This window comes from Motacilla alba, chromosome 14, assembly GCF_015832195.1.
Source record: "Motacilla alba alba isolate MOTALB_02 chromosome 14, Motacilla_alba_V1.0_pri, whole genome shotgun sequence".
Lineage (NCBI taxonomy): Eukaryota > Metazoa > Chordata > Aves > Passeriformes > Motacillidae > Motacilla > Motacilla alba.
Genome location: NC_052029.1, coordinates 5,801,578 through 5,825,831, shown reverse-complemented (window position 1 = coordinate 5,825,831; position 24,254 = coordinate 5,801,578).

Here is a 24,254-nt window from a genome sequence, read left to right as displayed (position 1 = left end):
TGAAAATCTGCATTAGGATATCTGTGTAAATTTCTTGGTTTTTTTACTTGTGATCTAAGGCAACTATTGATATTTAAACATGAGGTTACAAAGAAATTAATGATACTTAGTCAACCATATTCTAACTGACAGACCTCTTTTCCTTAGGTGGTTTCTCTCCAATTCTGTTTTTAAAATATCTACTTTCTCACTTGAGACTGGTGTTCATGGCCAAATATTCTAAATCTTGAGGGGCATGTGCTTTAAATAATATTTTGATGTAGTGCCTCTGTTTTTTCCTTTTGATTTAACAAATCAGGAATTTTGCAGAAACGCAGGTTAGAAGAAACTTTTCCGCTGAGCTCTGTTTATAACTTCTTGCTAAATGTGCTGTCTCGGAGAAGCTGTAGTTTCCACTGGGATGCAGCTGTGATTGCAAGAGGAAAAGAAGGAAATCAAAGATATGCAACTGATCATCAATCACAGGAATGCCTGTGCAGAGCACCATAAGAGAACCATCCTACTTACACCCTATTTTTCTTATCAATTTGTCCATGAAGTGCCTGAAAAAGGGAACAATAATTTAAAATAAGTACCTGGTGTAGTCATATCCAATATCTTTCCACACTGATTTTTGATCCTTACATTTCAATCTCCTAGCTCAGGCAAAGTGTGCATCACACTCGCCTTGTTCTTGCTCAAACAAAAGCAACATAATGTCAGTGAAATATTTTGGAGGCAGAATATAAAACTTGTAGATATAAATTACTTTAAAAGAAAATGAAGCAAAGTAGAGGACCTTAGGATGAATATTTAAAAGTTAAAAAATGTCTTTCTCCTGCAAAGTCATAAACTCTGCATTTCACTTTTATAGCGTAATTTATCCAATTATTCTAGCTTGAAATTGCTAAAATCTGCAGAGAATCCTTACAACTTAATTTCAGATTCATTCCTGTGCAGTGTTACTAAACATTGACATATTCTGAACGTGAGAATTGCAGAACATTTTTCTGCAGAGAATGATCAAACCTCTTGGGGTAAAAATATTTGCGACTGATAAACAAAGCTGCATGCACCATCTTCACAAGATTTTAGGTTTTATTTTTGTGTTTCTAATGATGAAAAGTACTGTAAACCACCATTCTGCTTGTGTCCTGTCTTAGTTAATCCCCTGGGAAAGATGTCATGGGAGCTGATGGGGAGGGGTGAAGAGGAGAGAGAGCGGGAACAGAGAGGGAATGCAGGGAAAATGAGGGGCAAGGAGGGGAGTTTTGTGATTAGCAAAGAGGGTATAGAGAGAGGCAAAATTGTGAAAAAGAAGTTTGCAGCAGGAAGGAACAGGCTAAGAGACGAGGAGCATGGAGCTCATGAGCAGGACTGGGCTGAATTAGTTTACAAAGAAAGAAAAATTGATAGTGTTTCAAGGGGTCAAATAAGAAAACCAGGAAAATTCTTCTCCAGATATCAGTGGATAAACCTGCAAGCAGAAAAAATGGATAGCAAGGAGTAAGGCTTGAGAAGCTTAAGCATTTTTTCCCCTTGTAGTGGATTCACAGGATTGGGGATTTATTATGAAAAGTTAATTGTAAAAAAAGGCTTTAAAGAATTAGATATTATTTACTAAATTTCCAAAAAGGATGATAGACTGTAGAGTTGATCAAATTTAATAGCTATTGTCCAGAGCTATAGAGAATAGAACACTGACATCAATGAGGTAAGAAATGCCCTACTCAGCATTCTAGCAAGAGAAACTGGCATCTCTGGCTCTCCTCAACCAGTTGCCCCAATAAAAGTCTATGCAAGAAAAAAGAAAAAGCATGGAGAGGCATTTGTGTGGGATGAATGCTCATGAAGATAGTCTATACACTTTAAAACTTACATACTCTCAGTCACAGGGCTCACCAGAGGGGAGTACCTGTATTCTTTTCAGAGTGTGCTATGATGAAGGACTTTCTGTACATTTTTGTAATGTACCTTTTGTAATGTGTTGTCAAAGAGAATAATTGTATGGCAATCCTTCTGAAAAGGTAATACTCTCCAAAATTTCACTCCTTTTGGAGAGTTTAATGAAAGTCTTTATTGACCCAATTTAATCAAACTTTGTACTTCCCCCTTTTATTGATTACGTTTTCAATAGAAAACATTCCAGCTGGTGATCAGTGGTTGTAATTTAGAAATGAATTCTTCCCAGGCTGCATAGCTCAGAGGTGCCCCTGCCATCCATGCTGTCACTGCAGTAGATGTGGTACTTAGGTATAATGTTTCCAAAAAACATTTAATGTAAACTTTGATTGCTTTGTAAATGGGGAGGACACTGTCAGGGCCCTGAGGGCAGTAATGTGCTTTCTTTGCCCTGAGCAGCCTCACCTGTGATCCCAGGAGGATTCCCTACTCCCTGCTCCAGGCCTAGGTGTGGTCCAGCTGGGCTCAGGTTTGGTCAGTGCTGCCCTGGGATTTCTGTCTCCAGTCTCATCTCCTGAGAAGCTCTTTGGGATTTCTGGACTGATCCAAGATGGGTTCTTTCTCCTGCTGTGTCTGCTGAGGTCATCCTTGGGGTAGCCCTACTGCTGCTACTCCCAACAAAGGTAACCTGCCAGAAAAGGGGTCAGCTAGGATGGTTCATAGGGTGCAGATAAATGGAAATGAGAAAGGAAAGAGTCTTGTTCCCACCTGAATGCGTAGGATAGCCATCAGCGCTGAAAGGAAAAAAACTAAAGCCTTTTTCCTGAAAGGGAAAAAACTAAAATGATCAGCTGCTGGGGAAAAAGAAAATGGAAAGCAGCAACTGATGACCCAAGGGAGCATCCCTCCAGGGACTGAGACAGGGCCCCCACTGCTTAAGGCTTGTGGAAATGGACATAGGAAGAGGACTGGAAATTCTGAAACAACAGTAACTGTGCATTTCTGCACAGCAAAAGACTGTATGGGAACAGACCAGGGCATGATGTGTGGAACTAAAGGAATTCTCAGTAGGTTTATGGAGGACAAAATACTAGTTCTGAGGGGAAGGAGAATGATGGAGTAGGTGCTGAGTCCAAACCAATCCTATCTGTTTGACTTAGAGCACAGTGAGTGTGCTCTGCATGGCTGGACACTGGTCTGTACTGATACTTTCGTATTCAAGATGTAAGAAGAGGAAAAAAGAGATAAGAATAAAAATTGAGCATGGGGGAGCAGAGGAATGCAGTAAGAGAATAAAACCAATTTTATTTGAGAATAAAAAAAGAAACAGGTAGACATATAGTTAGTGCAGAGGGAAGGTAGCAACATAAATACCTTCACTTGTGTGACTCATTTGCTCTTTCTTTGCTGGCAGATTGTGCTTTAATTATGTCTCTGTGAATCAAATAGTGAACTGTGTATATTTGAAATACATAGCTGTAGGTAATTACTGAAGGAGGTGCCAGTGTCCTACAGGCCCCCCTTTGCATCTGCTTCCCATTGTGGCATTTAGTACAACTAGAAACACCATTGGGCTTAATTTTGGGTGTTGGTGACCAGGTGTTGAATTTTCCCTGCCAAAGCTCAGGTACTGCACTGGCTGCTCTGCCAAGTCAGGTGTCTGTGGCTGATTTCCCAGTGTGTGTGTTTGATACCACTGGATGTAAGGAGAAAACTCTTTTTTGCTGAAACATCACATTGAATGATTTATAGCAGACAAATAAAGATGTATGTGTGAGGCTCTCTAAGTAGGACTGGTGTCAAAGGAAAATATTGAGGGGAAGAAAAAGTTTGCAAATTTCTAATTAATTTTGTTTATTTATGCACACAAACCTTGAAATATTAATAGAGAATGCATAAGTAATTGATGGGCTACATATAATTTTTCATGATCTTTACTCTGAGATGAGCAGGAAAGTCATTTGACAAAAGGCACAGGCACATTGCAGCCACAAAACTGCTGTAGGTTAGGCCTGGAGCTGCCCAGCTGCTGGGAGTGACTGAGCACCCCTTTCCCAGGGCAACTCCCAGGATTTTCCTTGAGCCTTATGGGTCTTTTCCTGGTCTGATAAACCTTGATATCAAATGGTGGATCCGTTTTTCATCTCCTATTTAAAGCAATGAATTGAAGGTATGCTTTTTAAGTAGTTTAGCAGCTGAAATAAAATTAATTCATGCCCCAAGGGCAAATAGAAATCTATTAATATAGGGTATTAAAACTCTGATAGATTTTAATGCCTGACTCATGATTTTTGTGAGTGCTGGGATTGCCAGCAGACACTTGTCTGAGTTGTGGAACAGACTCTCTGGAGGGTGCAGGAGGTGGCATGCATTAGCAGAGTGGGAAGCACTCTGAACAAAGGCTTCTTTTTTCCTAAGTTGGGAATTTTTCCTTTTAGAATAGGAAAACAGGCAGAAGGAGAAGAGTTGAAAAGATTGAACTGCTAGGAATGCCATCTTTATTCTATTTAATTTGGGCGAGTTCTGGCAGGGCAGCCAAGCCTGGGGCCTCTGTGCTGGGTGTCCCCAGCTTGCTTTGCTCAGGTCTGAGCTCACTGCACTGCAGGTATCAAGACCCCTGAACCATCAGCCTCCCATGTGTGCCAATCTGCAAAGGAGTAGCTGTGTTTCCCAATTTCTGTGTAGGGAGAGAAAGCTGCTGAACCCCAGGAGTTTCCTGGTATAGATCTCTGTGGACTGTGACAAACCCTTGATCCTCTCCTGCCTCCTCTTCAGCTGTTTCCCACTGCTGGCAGTGCCCACTCTGGCACAGATCAAGCCATATGCCTGCTCTCTTTAGCCCAGATGTCCTTCCTGTTGGGTAGGGTCCCAATGTCTGTATTTCCAGCTGAAGGAAAGCAAGAAATACCTTTATTTTCCTGCAGGCTACTGTCCCTGTTGACCTTTTCAGCTCCTGAATCTTCAGCTCTCCCCTGTTCTCTGATGAATAATTTAAAGTCAGCGGAGAAAAGAATACAGGAAATTCCATAGTTTTTATTTTAAATGCCACTGCTGCATTGATGATAATTTTAAGATTTGCATATCTCTAGATTTGGTTTGGTTTATTTTTTGTTTCTTAAGCTATCCTATAAAAAGGACAACTAGGACAGTGCACTGGTGGTCAGGAGGCTCATTTCTCTACCAGCACCATATCAGCCTTCCCATAGTCAACACCTCATTTCCCCTGTGGATAAAACTAGCTGATAGTTCTGTACCAAATCTTGTCTGCAAAGGCCTTGGGGAGCTGTAATATCAAAAACTGGTTCCTCCTGATGCGTTTGAGACTGGCTGATCTGAGGCCACTCATCTGCTGATGCTTTTCCTGGTAGCAGTGCTGATGTTGGCTGCTGGTTTCCTTTCCCAACAAGTTGTGCTACTATGACTTGGAGGACAATTTGTTTAAACTATTTTATTACTTTTGATGGTATTATTACTATTATTACGATTATTATTATTATTATTATTTTGTTATTATTATTGTTTTTCTCAGTATCTATATTATTATAGAATATAATATTATAGTGTGTCAGTGGAGTCAGAAAAGCATTATCTGAAAGCAATTAATCCCAATTAATCCCTGATAGTGATTCATTTGTCTCATTTGTTTGGGTTAAATGCAAAATATTATGCTGATGTTTAAGCATTTAGAGTTGGTTGAAATTTGTGTCTGTGTATAGCACTTACTTGAAATGAAAACACCATGTTACAGTATTGACTCTATCCTTCTTTCCTCTATTCCAACCTGAATATCCATATTCTCAGGTGTTTCTGAGTGGACACTAGAGCAAAGCAAGCCATCAGAATTCAGCCTAATATTTTGCAAGTTGTCTCTTTTGTAGAAGGCTTATTCAGGCACTTCTGAACAGGGTGTCTGTTCTGTGCTTCCTACCTGGATTTTGTCAGAAGTGAATTGACTTCATTGGCTTCACTCCTACTCTTTCACCCACAATCTCACCTCTCTTGCATAAGAGAAAATCTCAGCCAGCACAAACATCCACCCTTTGGGGGTACATGTTCTTGTATCTCAGGTACCTGCAGGAAAAAATCTCAGTGAAGTGCACAGTAGCCTGTAATATAACAGAGAGAGTTTTGCTTTCTCAGTCGTTAACTTGCCCATCTAAAAGGTCATGAAGATTTTTATATGTCTCTCTTGCCTATAAACTGTATCAAGATCCCTTCCAATTTCAAAGCTGCCATATGGGTTTTTACAATCTAGGGATGTTGCCAAACTAGTCCTAAGTCTACATTATTTATTTTGACTGCTTAAGAGCCAATCTTTGGTATCTTTCTTTGCTTTTTCCTTGCTTAGATCTTGGGCTGTCTCCCCTGCATATTGCACTGTAGAGTGGGCCCTGTTCATCCTTGCTGCTTCTCTGGAGCACTGCATCCAACAGGATTGTTTGCTTACTGAATGTTTAAAAAGAGACAAAAATCCTGACCCAAAATGTTAACAGGTTTACTATCCCCTCCTTTGGGCTCAGGATTGTTCCCTTTTATTTCAAAACAGACTAAGTGCAAAGCCTTTTTTGACAGCTTGGACTAGTTAGCAGTTTATAAGTACCTCTTTTCCAGGCTGAGCTGACTTAGCAGGCACCTTTGCAATGTTGGGTAAATACAATGAACCATTCAAGTGGAAAATCATTTTAATAAATAGCATTTTAGTAAAACCTTTGGTTTGCCCTCTGAATCCTTATTAATAAAAATAAATCTCCATTACCCTCTCACTTGGCCTTACCTTCCTGTTTGGTAGATATTTTTCTTTTTTCAGTAGCAGCATTAAAGATTCATCCATTATTTGGAGTAATTCTTGTGCAATGCAAATCTAATAGACTTGATGCATAGCATTTTCTTTAGGGTAAAAGCTAACTGCCTTTATTCAGCTTGCACAATCCCTTCTGAAGGAGCCCTTTATACAGCTCATGTCATGTCAGCAGTAATCATGGCCTGAGTGGTGGTGCATGCAAATCAGCAGCTGCTCTTTAGCTGGGCTGGAGGAGTCACACAATGAGTTTGCCAGTAAGTGCAAGGGCAGACCATATTTAATGCTGATGGTCCTTCAGGCAGATCGCTCTGTTCTCTTTGCTCTTCACCCTGCCCAGCCAGCACCCAGGCTGCCACATCTGCAGTGCCCATCACCTGCCAAACCCAGCCAGAAACAGCAGCACCCACTGCTGGGAAAACTAAAGAACAGTTTCCATTGTCCTGGTGTTGGTCTTCCCCAGAGTTACGGCATGGGGTGGAAGCAAGCCCCCACCACTGCAGCTGTGTCTCTCTCTGGAGGGTGTGGATACCTTGGCAAAACCTCAGAGTTGTGTGTTCCATCACCAGGACAGTTGGGAGCTAATGCTGACCTAAGCAGTTCTAGTGCTTTGTTTGGTTTGTTTTCTTCCCCCTCCTCAGGCATGTAGGTAGATGGGAAGCCAGTCAGAAATGGAAACTAAGGCTGTCAAGCTAACCCAGGAGTCTGAACTGTTCACTAAAGCAGATATTGCAGAAGGGAGGGGAGATGGATGAACACCTTTAGTATGACAATGTTCTCCTGTGATTATAGATGTAAATCTGGTTTAATGAGTGGATGAAAATCACCATTCCTGATCCATGCCATGCAAGCTGATGTCAGTAAGAACTCCATGGATTTCCTTTTGCTGAAAGAAGCAAAGGATGCCAAAAACTGTTTTATACCTGTATTTTTCTATCAGTAACTTCTAAACAGTTTGTGTGTGCTTCACATTTCCTGGGAGTTTCTGTCATGTCCTCAAAGCGCAGGTTTTCAGAAGAGGGAGAAGTTATAGGATTCTCAGTGACAAAAGGGAAAAGATAAGTTCTGCATGGAAATGTTAAACACTGCAAACGAGAAACTATCCCATTGCCTTCTTTCTCTTCTACCAGCCTCTTCTCAGACAAAATCTTTGCCTATTATTTTTCATGATGATCAAAACTTTTCCAATACTGTTTTGTTTTTGGATTCCAGCTCCATTGTTTCTCTTGTTCTGCACTTACATGAGGTTGTAATGGAATAACCCCCTGGACTGCCACTCCTCAATGCCACAGTACAACAGCAGTGAATTACTGATGGATAAATAAGGCTTTCAGGATCCCAGTGGGTTCTGGTTTGTTCCAGAAGAAAGGGCTGGTGAGGAGGAGAGAGCAGGCGCCTTTTGCAGAACTGAAGCATCACTCTGAACTTGCTTAGCTGAATTTTAGTTTGTGTGAGGTGATGTCATTTCTTTGGCCATGCCAGATTGCACAAGAGGCAAAGCAGTGCTCTGGGTTTGTACATCACACGTGACTTTTGAGGTGACTAGAGCTCAAGAAGGCATTAAGATTCCTACCAAACCCCTTCAGTAAAATGGAAGCTTCCTGCTCTCTTGCAAGACAAATGGGCAGGAAGCAGGAACTGTTTCAGAGGAGATAAGTGGTTTGGGTTTGGTTTTGTTTTTAACGTATACATTTAGAAAAAAATAGTCTGGAAGTATATGTGAATGTCCTCGCTCTGCTTCTCCTTTGGCTCTTGTTCTCTTTCTTTTCATGGAAGATTTCCTTGGTGAGTGTTACAGTGAAAATACTTTTCAAACATCAAAGAACAGTAATGTATCAAAAAGAGGAGATTTCACTATTGGAAAATAAACTAAGAGCAGTGCAAATGCCACCTGGGTTTTTCAGGTGGTGCCTGCTGCTTTATACTGCTGTCAGTGCTCATCTAGTCATTGCTTTTTTATCTCTATTCCAAGATTTTGTGAAGAAATGAAGCACAGTTCATTCCCACAAACTGCTTTGGGTTTACAGATTTCTCTCTCTTTACCCCTCACTTCACCCTTTCTGCCCCCTCCCTTCTCCCCCGCAGCCTTCGTGCAGCCTGACAATCCTTTGCTTAATCCCAGAGAACATATTTTGGGTACTGGCACAATAAAGAAAAAAGAGACAAAATTGATTTGCATTTCTTATCTGGGAGATTCACTTGCAAAATCTAGAACAGTTTCACTGACGCAGAAGCAGGGGAGATGATCTGTAAATCTGACATATCTTTATTGAGGCTGAGAGGAAAGGGAGTGGGAGGATGGTCTGAGCTCACTACAAGAAATCATACTGTAGGTAGCTTTGTTTGTTGTCTCAACACACATTTCACAGAGGCCTTCCTGGCTGGTTTGGGGATGCCCTCACAGTGCCATGAGCAGCCAGTCCCAGGTTATCCTGGTGCATGCAGCTCCTGTTTCCCCCCATCTTGGCTGGAACTGAACAGGGGGAAAAGCCCCCTGCCAGATGGGTGTACACATGCCCTGTCAATCCAGCCACATCATCTTTATTTTTACACAGATTCATGTGCTGAGTCCAGTCAGCTCCAGTGAGAGTAGATGTTTGCCTTTCCCCTGCTGCTTCCCTGAGTGTGAGGGCTTGGAAGGCAGAAGTAACCAGAGTAGGAAAATCACTTTATGGAAGTGTCTGGGGTCTCCTCCTTCCTACAGCTGCCAGAGAAGCCCCACTATTGCCTGTCTCTGACTGTTGTGTCATTCAGGTTTCCTCTACATCAGGCTCAAGCTGTTAGCAGTGAATTCTTACCTGTCCTACGGCAACCTGTGCTGTCCTGCTACTGTCAGGCACCTGTGGGGCAGAGGGGTGAAGAGCCTGTCCTGATCATCAGCTGTCAGAGTTCCCTCCCCTCTTTAAAACAGGTGCTTGGTCAAAGCCCAGCAGCAGTAGTGATGTACATCCCTTGTTGAACTACCAGGGTGTGCTTCCAAAGGGGACACAGAGGGCTCTTTAAGCATAATTTTGGGCAAAAAGCAATGAAAAACTGGGAGGTGGAGAAAGACAAGTATAATTGGCTGGATGAGACAGTAACCTCCTTGGGTGCCTCTGCACTCAGCACTTAATGCAGCCTCTCAGAGCTGAACTACTCATGCAGTAGGCAGGAGGTTGCCCACGCCTTGGATCACTGTGTTCCCTGTTCAGGTGACTCCACCGCCTCTCCAGGCATGTCTAGGAACACGGAGTCTAAGGAAATGTGGGGTTTTGGGTGCCTGATGCCTGAAACAAGTAGAAATTGCAGATCAGTCATAGAGATATGAAAGTGCTACTCTGGGAGCTGGTTAATCTTTCAGGGCTTGCATCTGCTCTGCTTGCTGCAGCTGCACAGCCACCCTGTGCTTGCTGGGGTCGGTCACCCTGTTTTACAGCAGCGTGAAGGAAGAAATGGACTCTTACATACTCAATTTTCATTGCCTGATGCTCCTTTTGCTCCTCTCCTTCCATTCTGCCCTTCACAGCATCTTCAGATTTGCTTGCTCCAACTATGAATCACAGGATAACAAAAACTTCTGGCTACTCAGGGCAAGGTCCAGTCAGGTGTTGAGTGTCTCCAAGGATGAAGATTCCACAACTCCGGGCAACCTGTTCCAGTCCTTGATAACTTCAGAGTGAAAAGGTTTTTCCTTGTGTTTGACCAGAACCTCCTGTGTTTCAGTTTGTACACATTTCTTCCTGTCCTCTCACTGGACACCACCAAGCAGGGACAGGTTCAGTCATCTTTGCACTCTGCCATCAGCTATGGCACGCATTAATGAGAGTCATGAACCATTCTCTCCCCAGGTTGGGGTCTCAGCTCTGACTTTCCTGACAAGAGCAACGCTGCACTCCCTTCGCTGCCTTGGTGGCCCTTGGCTGGACTCACTGGAGCCTCTCTTGTATGCAGAAGCCCACAGATGGGCCCAGCAGTCCAGATGTGCCTCACCAGGGCTGAGCAGAGAGGAAGGATCACCAAATGCCAGAGCTCTCACTCAAAATCAAAATCTCACTCAAAAGCCAGATGTGCAATTGGTTGTGGCCAGACTGTAGCCAGGCCATGGAGCAAATTAACTTCAATGAATTTTCTAATTTTAACTTCTGCTATATCAGCAGAGTAGGTTGCTATTTGGCCCTGAGTAATCTCTTCTGAATGACAAAGCAACCCAATCAAGTCCAGCCCCACCGCTGAGTCTGTGATGAAGTGATTTGTGGTACTGGCCTGGTTCTTGGGTAATTTTCTTGTTCTGATTTTTCATCTTGGCTTTGTTCAACCAACATAGAAATCATGACGCCAAATGTAGAGAAATGACATTTCCAAAGTCATTGTGTTTTAAGGATTTCTAACGTGGTTTTTGGGATTTATCTGTCTTTGAATTCTTATGAAGGAAACAATTGTTTCCAATTTATTTTAAAATGTTCACATCATTCATGAAATACATGATGACAAATATTCTATAGTCTTTTCGTGAGTGGGCTGGTAGCCTCTGTTATTTAGAGACATTTTTGAATTGATACTCTCAATCAATTCTTCAGCAGTTCTGCAGGTTCAGGTTTTTTCATTGGATTAATCATTCTGTGAAATCTGTCAAGTAGCCATCACCCTTATGATGCTATTTTTGTCACTTCTTATGTAGAGCTAGATATTTATTATGATAGTAGAATTTCTGTGAGGTGTTAGTCATTGTGGAAAGGCGTTTTTGCTAAATGCATCCTGGCTTGCATATAAGGAAGTGTGACCAGCATCCTGAGAGGTGATTCTCCCCCTCCACTCTCCTGAAACCCCAGCTGCAGAGCTGCCTCCAGCTCTGGGCCCCAACACAAGAAGGATGTGGAGCTGCGGATGCAATTCCAGAGGAGGCCATGAAAATGCTCAGAGGGCTGGAGCACCTCTGCTCTGGAGACAGGCTGGGAGACTGGGGGTGTTCAGTCTGAAGTAGAGAAGATTTTGAGGAGAGCTTAGACCTCTTCCAGTGCCTAAAAGGGCTCAAGGAGAGCTGGAGAGGGACTTTGGTCAAGGGCTTGAGGCATAGGACAAGGAGGAATGGCTTCCCACTGCCAGAGGGCAGGGGAAGACGGGATATTAGGAAGAAATCCTTCCCTGTGAGGGTGGGGAAGCCCTGGCACAGGTTGCTCAGTGCAGCTGTGGCTGCCCCTGGATCTCTGAAGTGTCCAAGGCCAGGCTGGACAGGGCTTGGAGCAACCTGGTCTAGTGGAAGCTGTCCCTGCCTGTGGCAGTGGGTAGAAGTGGAGGGTCCTTAAGGTCCCTTTCAGCCCAAGTCATGCTGGGATTCTGTATCGCCAGTCATTTTGTATGCATAGAAGATGCTTTTTCTGCTTACAGATTACAGGGCAGAAAGATAATTTTCCTGCCCACTTCCTATTCTAAACCTCAGACCAGTTTAGGAAGGGATTCTCTGTAGTAACTCTGTGTTTTTATTTCATCATACAATGCTTTGTCTCCTCCTACCAAATGTAATAAATATGCACCTTGGTTTAGATACTTCTGAAAAGGAGATAAATGCAATATGCAAAATCTAACCGTGGCTCAGAAGACAGGCCTGTGAGGTGTCAGAATCCAGCAACGTGGAGACATCCACAGGATCTGACCTCACTTGCTGTGATCATAATTCATGTTTCAGTTCTGATCAGTTGCTGGTACATAACTTGATCCAGAATTTTGGAAAAAGGGTTCTGACCCAGGAGGTACTTCTTAAAGTATATATCCCCTTTTCATTCTAGTCTTGTTCTGGGCATAGATGTGTCAAATTCAGGCACTTTTTGCTTTTGTGTTTAGCATGCAGACTGTATTTGGAGCCCCATGTCTGTGTGCTTGAGCATTTATGAAGTTTCCCTTGCCTTATATAGGTTGGGTGCTCCATCAGCTACACCTCCCACATGAGATGCACAGTGTCCTTCTGTCCCAACCAGCCCCTTCTTTGAATGTGTAGGGACTCTAAAATTATGACATAAGCCTTTTTAAAGAGCTTTGGTAGCTGCTCCATGAGGTTTCCAAACTCTCTGGGAAGTATAATATGTAAGCACAGTATCTTGACATCCTCACAAAAAAAATTACCTTGGAGCAACCAAGTGAAAGGTTAGAACTGTTGAGTGTTTTAATCAATAATATATGAGTTGGATGAGCAGTATACTGTACTTTGCAGGGCGCAATCAATAATACATTTTTTATGCTCACCTTTTTAATCCTCAGAAAAACTACATCAAAAATTTCACCCTAGACTGCCCACGAGAATCAATAATAGAGAAAGGTTGCCTCTTCCCCTTAGTACAGTTTAATGAAAAGCATAATGAATTTATTTCCTAAATGATGCTACAAATCAATTATACATCTTCTGGAAATATCAGGTGGAAAATAGTGTTTAATACAGTAATAGAGTTACGAATGTTCAAAAACTTGAAATGCAACATTTAAAGTTGCAATTGTAATTCTTCAGTTTTTGAAGTATAAAATAAAGGAAAATGGAGTCTATGTAAATCAAGCTGAGTTTATCATTATTATTATTATTTACTGTTTGTATTCTTATAGTGTGTAAAATCTTAAAGAAAGAGACCATTCCAATATACAGGGAGAATAATTCTCTCTGGTTTCTATTGACTTTAATGGTTTCACAGATATCTCCAGACTGCTTCTGTGAATGGAAGCCTGGCACTCGCTTGGAATCTTTTGCATAATTTTCAGTAAATTTGCAAAAGTTTTAAACTTTACTTTTTCTACTGAATCACATAGAAAAGTTGTATACTTTTGAAGTTTATGTGCACTTATTGAGAACTTGCCATTATACTAAAAGAGGGATCAAAGTTTTCTTAGTGCCAGCTGACCACATTTCTATTTCAGGCTTGAAGGCATTAAAATTCCTGCTTGCTGAATCACAAAATGTATTGCTTTGTTAGCAGTACTTCAGATCCCCATGGACTTCTGCTGCTGTTTTAGTGCATCACCAATTATTTGTGATGTATTATTAATTATATGTGATCTATACTTGCACCACTTCCATGGCTGTAGTGGTAGCTCATTGAAACAAGAAGGAGATTATGTAAAAAATGGCGCTTTTTTTGTTTTGTTTTCCCCGTGGCATGTTGCCAGACGGGTGGCATAAAAAGATTTTTATCCCAGCTGTTACAAAAACTATGTTGTATGCATGCCCATGCCTGGCAGGAGCAGGCTATAGGACATGCTCACACTGTTCTGGACTATGGCTGGAGAGAAGGTTGGAAATGTAAAAGAGAGACTTCAATCTCAGTGTTATCTGATTTTTTATTTCTTCTAGAAAAGCAAATATAGTCTTTAGTACAGAAAAAGATCGTTAAGAAAATAACCAATTTTATTTTCCTACAGGGATTGTTGTTCTTTTGAGCTACAGTCTGTGAAAGTCCAAGAATTGGTCCTGGTAGAGCTGAGATGGGGGCACAGTAGGCAGTGTGTTCTTTCTTTGGCAGTCTCATTTTTTTCAGTGCTGTTTTGGAAGGTGCAGCATTCCGAGGGGACCTTTTGACTCCATTAAAATCCATGTCATGTCACCAACACTACTTGTAGTCACTAAAATTTCCCTTTGTGCGAGGTATCTGTGTGTGTTGGGAATGGCCCTGCTGTTGTAACATAAAAAGATGTTTTCTGTATCCAACAGGATACAACAGCAACAGGAAAAAGGAAAATAGGACAAGTGAATCCTGCCACTCTCCCGTTATCAAAACCCACAGAAACCACAACACAAGGATCCCTCAGCAGTGTGTCTGACTGCAAATGTGAGAAGATGGGTTTGAGGTTTGGGCTGTGTCTTGGCCAGCTCTGGTGGAAACCTCCCTGTGGAGAAGAAAAGCAGAATTCAACTTCACAAACACATCACAACAGTTGTTCCAGTTTCTACTGCCTTGTGGGATTGGTACCTTAAGATAAAGCTGTATTTCCTTATCACTACTCACAGCTACCTTGTTTCTCATGTGCAATAAGTTTTGTAAAATCCTATACAACAGGCAGGTAAAATTCTAAGAAAACAAATGTAAGTGTTGCTGGAGGTAGGAACTAAAATCAATTAAGATTTTCTTGCAAGGTAATTTCCCTCATTTGCAGTCTGCTTAATCGTCTCTGAAACTCCTGCACAGGGATGTAATGAAAATGTCACTTTTAATGCCATTTGTCTCTTTGAGAAAGCATCCCCTGGTCGAAACAGACCCATCCAGGGCAAGCTCGTGCTGGTATCTCAGCCACAACCAGCAGCTGAATCCCAGGAACATCGTTCAGCCGCTCCCAGCTGCGGGGGGAGCTCACCCCAAGCCTCAGCTGCAGCCCACGCCTGTCCTGCCTCGCTGGAGGGATGGCTCAGGGAGTCACTGCCCTGCCAGGCAGGTGTGAAACCCTCGGGCTCCTTTATGTCGCTGGAGAGACAAACACCCCCGGAGTGTGACTCAGACTCCAATCTGCTAATTTTCTGGAGGTGTCTGCCTATCTGCATTTACTGTTGAGGGAGTACAAAATGACTAGTCTCCTAAATTAGGTATTCTGCTCAGATGTTTCAAGGTGGAAGAATGAAACTGTATCTAAGTCCTGAACACCCTCCTAAAGGCTGAACTCCTTGCCATCATTACCCAACTTGGATGAAGTCAGCCTGAAGTGCTGCCTGCATGTCAGTCTGATTGTAGCATGGAAAATACAAGCAGTGACAGCTGTGTGTCTATCGGAAAAGCAAGGCCACCCCTTGTCACAGGCAGAAATGATGCACATCTGACTCCATGATATCAGAAGGCTAAGTAATTACTTTATTATACTATATTATTCTATATTACATTACACTATATCTAAACTAAAACTGCACAAGCACTCAACCAAATCTCCTGTCTCCTGACCAACACTCAGGACACAGTTTGCAGAGACTGGTCAAGAAAACAAAACAGTCACACCAGAATCCAATCAAGCAAATTTCTTCAGGTAAATAATCTTCCAACATATTCCACCTGTTCCAAAACACAGGAGCAGTAAATGAGATAAGAATTGTTTTGATCATCCTTTTCTCTGCTTCTCTCACTGCCTCTCTCAGGTTCAGAGAGTGTGAATCCCACACATGTCCTCGTGGCCATGGTTGGTCACAGGCAGCGGAGACAGCTGGGGAAAGGAGCAAAGTTGAGAATAGGTGTGTCTGTTGGTGCAGGGAGGTGAAGGTCTGACATCCTGGTGTAGGCAAACCTGGTAATTCCCAAGAATGAGATTCTCTCACGTGATTACTTTGAGCAGTCTCTTACCTATGTGTGTTTCTGGTTTGTGATTAAATGTTCTGCTTTGTGAGGTGCTGAGCATAACCCTGTACTCACCTAGGCAGCAGAAGGTACAGTCAGCTGGTGCTTTGCAAGACAAAGACCTTGACAAGGTGCAAGGAATTAGCAGTGATTATTTCAAAAAAGGATAAACTTTATTATGTGGGTATTTGCTCATGGTTCATGCAAGACTTTCTCCTCTTATTAAAAAGGAGGATGTTGGTAATTACTGATATCATCCTTAACAAGGAAATCACAAAAATCCTTCATGTATGCCATTCTCTAGCTAGAGGGAAGTAAAATATGTATTTTAATATTGCAGTACAAACATTCCTAATCCTGAAGGTTAATCAAATGAGTTGGAAGTTTTTTCAGTCTTGGTTTTGTACCAGCTCTAAAGTTTATCAGTTTGAAAGAGAAACTTGAGAGATGCCTTGTTGCTTTGCAGAGATCATGGATGGCTGATATCCAAAGCATTACTTGTAAGTAATGGCAAGTCTTTCACTTCAGTCCCTCTGTTTCCTCTTTTCCCCATCACAGTTGCTTTCCTGACCACACTCATTATGGGTAATAATTTTTTATCCTAAAAATGCTGACCAGGGAACTCTCCCTTGACTGATATAGCTCTCAAGTGACTCTCCACAGTGATTATCGTGGAATTAATCATTTTAGTCTCCCAGGAGGAAGACCCCTGAGCTGTCTTTCAGCAGAATCCTGTTATCATTGCATGATAGCAGTAGACGTCATCTGAAAGTAGTTTGCAGTGCTGTTACTTTTGTTTGATTGCTGTAGTGCTGGTTAAAATTCCTCTCAGCAGCGCTATTGCTTGATTGCTGGGTGCTGCAAATTCTGGAGAATTAGAGCTGTTTGAGTGTCGTGGATAGACTGGTGATTCAGCAGATATTCTGCCTTTGTTCTTCTTGCAGCACCCCCACATGAAAACCTACTTTTCCTACTTTGCCCATGGAGAGACAACCTATTTTATTTCTTTTAACCACCTTCAAATGATGTCTCCTGAGACTTCTTTAGGGGGGAAAAAAAGACCTCTTGTTAGTTATAACCTGCTCTCTCATGGAGATATTTTATGAAATCAAGGGCTGATAGATTACTTCACTTACTTCTGTCTTACTTTTCAATCCTAGCTTTACATTCTCTAAACAAGGGAGGGGAGGAAAAGTTGAATAATGCTGCTTAACCACTTGGGGAAGTAGAAAGATGGCAGTGTTAGATCCAGAAACTTCCTGCTGCATTTTAGGTGTGCATGTGGAACCTCAATCTCCGAGGAGAGTGAGAGAGCTGAGGATTGTTTCCATCAACACAGTGCTCTGTTGGGAGGACTAGGTGTGTGGTCCCACGTAACTTCTGACTTGGAGCAGGATTTGCCAGTCAGCTGCAGCCAATCTAAACACTCTGCTGTTGGAGGGGATGGTCTGCTACAGCTCTGGGCTGGTCTGCACTCCTGTCCTGGCATCTGCATTCCTTTAATGGCCAGATTATTCTGACCCGAGTCAGGTCAGCTCAGTGATCTGCCTGAAACTAAACCTGTGCGTTGGGTTTGGTTTCAGTGGTTGCTCTGAAACCCCCATGCTGAGGAAGAGGTGATGCTCTGCAGGCTCCTCCTGTGTGGTGGAGGAGGGCACCCTTGCCTGTTCACCAGGGTCTTATATCTGCTGAGATTGCACAAGAAATTGCAAACTGAGGTGTCTGAAGTGGGAATGCTGACTCTAAGTAGCCAGTAGGCACAAGGATTCCTTTCAAAGCTTTTCCAGTGTAACTGTCTTCAGCAGCAATCTATTAATAGTCCACTAATTTGGAGAAGTACCAGTGGCAATTAACATTGTGAAGTGACACTCATTCAAGGGTGGAAATGCTTATCCCTGCAGTGATGATGTTATTGCACAGTGCAGCTTCTGCTCATATTGGTGTGTTCGTGGAGCACTGGACTTAATTGGGAGCTGTGAAATCTGTATCAAGTAAGAAGTTTTGTTAAAGCGTTGTGATTCCTCTTATTTTTAGTTGTTGTCCCATGTTCCACAGTAAAACTGTGTGGCGAAGGAGGCTGGGCTGCCACATGTCACAGGAGAGCCATCCCCCTATTCCTCCCTGGGGAATCTGGGGTGCTGGGCAGCAGGGCTCCTTGGAGAGCCCTTTGTGAGAAGCTTTTGTGGCCTGAGGGCCCCAAAGCTGCTCAGAGGACACGTCATGGTGCACGGTGTGCTGCTCCCACAGGTTCTCAGTCCTTCCAAATACACCCTGATCCTCCCCCTACTCCCACTTGCCTGTGTGACTCTCAGTGAAGTTGCACACATAGGGAGACCTCAGAGTTGACTGGCAGACCAGATCCGGATTACAATGCTCTGTGGATTTTGCAGGCCAGATTAAAGTACTTGGAAGGATCAGTCTGGCTCATGGGCTATATTTTTGACATACTTGTTGTAGGAAAGTATTAGGAGTTGTAAGAAGGACTAATGTGAGCTTATATTCTACAATTTGGTGTGCTAACTGCTTTGTTAGGGAAAGCAGAATTTGGAGAAGTTATACTATTTTTGTCGGTTGGGTTTTTTGTTGCAGCAAATGCCTGGAACATCTCCTACATTGAAAAGCAAACCTCATTTTCCCCGTTATAACCGTTCAATTAGTCTCATCTCTGCTCCCATTTTCCAAGCAACTTAACAAGATGAGAAAAATCCCTCAAATTGCACTTATAATATAAACACTGCCAGGGAGCCTTTAGCAGGCAGGAAAGCTGACGGGACAATCTCCATTTGCAGGAAGCTGGTTAAGAGCAAATGCATTTCAGCTGATAAATGGCAGGTAAAGGCATGTGTCTGCATAATGTAGTTATCACCTGTGAAACGTTCTCCATGTAGAGATGTTAATGTACCTTGCAAGGAAATGTGAGTATCTTTCTACTTCTGAGGCACAAGGAAATTGAAGGACAAGTCTGGAGCAACATTCCAAGGACATGCTGCCATAAGTGGGAGAGTTTTGTGATTGTGTTGGGTATCTTCCATCTTAACCACCATTGGTGAATCAGTCTGGAATGGGTTTTATGAAATGTTGTGTCCCCTTTGCAGTAAGGAGCTGTTACTGGTCTTGGTACAGTGAGAGGCTTCAGCTCAGTGTGGGCTTCAGGAAAGCCCTTTGGAAAGCTGATTCTCCAGCAGCATGTGGCACTGGACTTCTTTCTCAGGCTGAAAATGGGACCTGCTCAGGGACGGTGCCTGGCCTGGGGGAGAGAGGAAGATTTCATTTTAAGGCACCTTTCTTTCCCTCCTCTCTATTCTCTACCTGATAATTACAGCTTCCTGGTGGATAAGGCTTGCTTGGTTTTCTTAAATGTCTTGGAATATTCAGATAGCTTGCATCACTCTCCAGCTGGTTAATAGGCAAACAAGTACATCCAGCTGGTCAGTGTCTATCTGGAGCTTGGAATGATCTGTAGGGGATGCAAGATTGCCTGGCTGGGGGTTGTGGGTGTGCTGAGCAGATGGCAGCATTGATGCTAGGGCCAGAACACAAGAGAGCTAGAAGCACTAGAGGACATTGTAATCAGGAGGGATGGGGAAAACTGTGGTACAAAAATGACAAAATAAATTGATAGAGGTCAAACCCTACAGGTAATGAAAATTCATTAGCTCTGCTATTCTCTCATATAGCAGCAGAATAAGTGTAGAATTGACCTACATTTTTTGGATAGAATAAATGTAAAACCCCACAAAAAAAAAAAAAAAAAAAAAAAAAAAAAAAAGGAGGAAAAAAAGAAACAAGAAACAAAACCCAAACCAAAAAAGCTCAGGCTGCAATATGAGAATTATCTGTACCACCTGTTCTTGTATTAGTTCTTAACTTTTATATGTAAATGTATATAGATATTTTGGGCAGAATTTGTAGGCTGGGTTAAGCAGGGTGAATATCATAGACAATGAGGATAAAATAGTATGAAAGGAAGGTTATCTTGATATTTGCATCACCATCTTATGTGGAACTTGGCATTGTGCTGGATGTTATCTTTATCTTCATTGCTTCAGTCATCAAATTTCTACTTTTTAAAAAAAGAAATTTAGATGGAATGTGGACATTTAAATTTAGCATTAGAGGTCATATAGCAACATTTCTGATGACTTCAGCTATTTACTTTTCTGCTGTTAAACTTTTGGTTTAACACCTCTGAGAGCACTTGTTGCCCTATCCTTTGTAGATGCCAAATTTTACATGGCTTTCAAAACAAAATGGATGGCTTCCTGCTGATTTTTCTTTCTTTAAACACATAATTTCTGGTCCCAGAAGGCTTATCTGCAGGCTGCTGGGCTGTGGATGGGTGTTGAGGGGTGGAATTATGACATGTTTTCTTTCTGTCAGTGTTGGTTTCCAGCACTGGCACAGTTTTATCTTTATCAGTTTCTGATGAAACACTTTCAGATCGTGGTTAAATTCACTCATCAAAAATAAAAGGCAAACCCCGAAGCTGACCAAGAAATTGCTAATCTTCTCCCCCAAACCTTTCTTCTTCTCCCTCAAACCTTTCTGCCCCTCCCTGCTCTGTGTTTGGAGGAACCTCCTGCTCTTCAATCCAGGTCCCAAATTCAGGAACTGTTTCTGGACACCAGGGAAGAGGAACTGTCTGATATGATTGTGTCTCCATTAAATCAGGGAGATTTCAGTGTAGTTTGGATCACTCTCTAGTTCCAGGCAATTTAAATTTGCAAGGTTTTTTACTTAGGTATTTTAAACCAAATACTCACTTTGCTGAAAAGATATCGAGGTTTGAAAAATAAAATGGAGCAGTCCACTGGAAAATCCTTACTGAAGGCACTGCTGTCAGGTCCAGAATTTGTTTTCCAGATGTTAATTTGATAGAGCTGGGGTTGGAACTGCTCGAATCACTAAAAACTTAGAGAAGAGTTCCCTCCCTTCAGGAGGGATGTTCTGGTCTGACCATTTCCTCTCCAGCAACACCCTCCTGTGATTTGTTTGCCATTGCAGAGCTAAGTCTTTGCATTTGCCTTCATCCTCTCATGAAATAGTGGCCATGGATGCTTTTTTTCCATCTTGTAAATGAATACTAACAACTTGTCAAGCTCTTAATCTCTTTGCACCAAAAAATAGCTTTGATCATTACAGGATATGATTCCTACTAAATTTGAGTGATATTAATATCTTTTTTTTTTTAATATGTCAATCTTAGCTAGAATTTCCTTGAGCAAAGTGACTGGAACACCAATGGGGTGAAAGTTAGCGAAGGCAAAATTTCTATAGATCAGATGAAATGCTTAAAATACCTTTTTAAGAACCTTTTAACATTTTAAACTGCTGATCTGCATTTTCAGTGTAGTACAGGCATTACAGCAAGCCTTGTTGAAGGGCAGTATTAAACCTTTTATTTACAGAGTGCAATTGGGTCACTTCCCTCCTGTAAATATTCCAGACCAAATGTTTGTTGGCTTGATTTATAAAGAATTAGCAGGAATTACACACCAGTCAGTGTAGCTACACACAGTTCAGTCTGTACTAGAGGTCTATCTGCTGCAAAATCAAGGCCAACATTTTTTCAAGGCTGGTTTCAAAGGAGATTAAAGAAAATCTACAAAATGGGATTTTCCTAAACTAAGATTCAGGTTGGGGTAAATGACATTTAGCTTACTGCCTCAGGACACACCTCAAGTGTGTGCAGCCACTTAGCAGCTTAAGCCTTATTGAGGGTTATTCCTTCCAATAATGAGAGCGAGTTTGTGTTTTTAGAGTGATAAACAATACCTTCCTCAGTGAGCAAAGAGATTAACAATACATGACATTAAACACAAGATGTGCAAAAAGGAACAACAGCACACTCACTAACTCCTCTGAGCTTTATATTATCTCAAAACATAAATTTTGTTGCCAATGGAATTCTGTATAAGAATTAATTAGGGAACTTCACAAGCAGTCAAAACTCTTGTATGCCATTATAAATTTATCATTGCTGAAAGGATCTATTTCTGCTGTCAGACATCATGCTTATGTGGCAGAATATGGAATAAATAATCTTCTTCCTATATAAAGAGCCCTGGAAAAATGTTTGGAAAACTCGTTTTTAAAAAGCCAAACGTGTTTATTTTCCTAAGGCGTTGCTGATGAAACAACCAGCTAGGATGCTGCCATTCAAATATTCAAACAGTTGCAGCAGATCCCTTGGTCTCCACTATCAGAGATAACCTCCACAGGAATGTGTTGAATTCTGCAGTGTTGGAGCCTGTCCATAGGTGTTTCCCCCAAAAGAGAGGAGAAGGTGTGCTGGAACTAAACCTGGGCCATCTGAGTGCTCAGGCAAAGTCCTCTTGCACTGCAGGACCAACTTACCTTTGCATTCATTTTTATTTGAGTTTCATTAACCAGAAACAATTTCTCTTCCCAGTAGTTTTCTAAGCTTATCTCATTCCAGTAGCAGTATTAGATGTGTAATTACAGTTTTATCAAATACTATCAAGATACTTGGGAAAGCCAGTACTCTGTATTTCCAGTTATTACATATAGTTAAACACTCTGTGCTACTTCATATTTCAGTAACTCAACAACTCCACCCCTAAGAGGTGTCAGAATAGGTGATACAGGGAGGGGAATTACATACGCTTCTCCTGTAGAAGCTGACATTCAAGGCCCAGCCAATATGAACATCTAAATGCCTCTGAAGTGTTTTTCCTGCAGTATGTTGTTACTAAAGTGACTTCACTTGTAACTGAGAAAAATTCCTTTTCCCATCCTCTGTGCACTCTCAGGTGCCTTGTGCAGCTCAAAGACCATCACAGATAACAAGACATTCGGATTACTGGAGTCTGCACAGCACTACTGACACAAGCTCCTGTGGGACCTTGCCCTTGCTGTCCCCACAGGAGCACTGCCTTCTCCACAGTGCCAAGAAACACAGCATGAAGGGCTGCTGAGCAGTGGAGAAAGTGGGAGCAGGAAAAGGTGATGTAAGAACTGCTGAAGAGGCCAAATTTAACCCTCTGAGGTCTGAACTGGCAGGACTGGGTTGGTATGTGGTACTGCAGAGCCTGGATGTGAGTGCTGGGCGGGAAATGAGAGAAAGGGAGAGGAAGGACAGGGGACCAGAGCAGTGAGTAAATGAGAGGCTGCCCAGAGGAGCTGACTCAGGGCAGAGCCTGGGCAGTCTCAGCAGAAACTGTCCCCACCAGGAAAGGGCTGTGCCTAGGTATTCACAGTCACGGTGGCTGTAAACTGAGGGCAGAAACACTTCAGAGAAAATTATGCTCTATTTTTTTCTTTGGCTCTTGGAGTGGACACTGTGTTATCCTGTTGTTTATAGCTTTGGGGAGCCTCAGACAGGTAAGGACTTAAAGCTGTCAAAGACTCCAGTCTGAGTCCTTCCTATCTCTTGGGTGGTTTTGTATCAGATCCTCTCACATCTCTGTTGTATCATTTTACTGACAGGCCAGATTTGCCAGAAATTCACACTTTTGCTGCACATCTTTCACACACACACAGAGTGTACTGTGGGTGTGATCCTCATCCTGCCTTGTCTGCTGTTTTTATCCATGTCACCTTAAATGCACAATATTAGACAAAACTGCTCAGGAGCAATATTTTTTTAGGTAGCAAATCTGTGTGGTTTAATGTTATCATTTCTAACTGAATGTGATGCGTTGAGCTGTGTGAAGCTATTGCCCCATAAATACCTGGGAGTGCCTGAGATGTATTTATTTGTGGTTCAGCTTGCTGCCTGATGAGCAGGGGCTTTCTCACACATTTTTCTTGTCATTCTTTCATGTTTCAGTTTCCTACAGGCTCATGGTTGGGTTTTTTTTAATGCCATGAAGATGAAGTTCCTTCTGTGATAAAGAGTCTTAGAGCCATTATCAAAGTGTGACTTTGCTGAAGTTAATCTATCATATCACTCTTTCCTGTTTGAAATGTTCCCCTTTTATTGTAGTGAGTCCTTAGTGTGGGTGTGATGTGTATGAAACAAATCCCTGAGAGGGCCATTCCTACAGCCTCTTCTGGGTGCTCCTGTTCCTATGAGCTCTGTACCCAGACACAGTGCACAGCCTCCCTTGCAAGAAATCAAATGCCAGCACTTGTGGGTACACCTGCATTGCTCAAGGTTAGCCCAAAAAAAATTAGATTAGAAATTTGGGTTGGATAATAAGACTGTCTGTCTTTCAGTGATGATATTGAAACAGTGAAGTGTTTTCTGGAAGAGATTACCATTCCTTTTAAAGAAGAAAGGCAAGACAAATTTCTGTTGGGAATGGCTAGGTAGAGTTGATTTGAATTTGGATTTGAGAAGG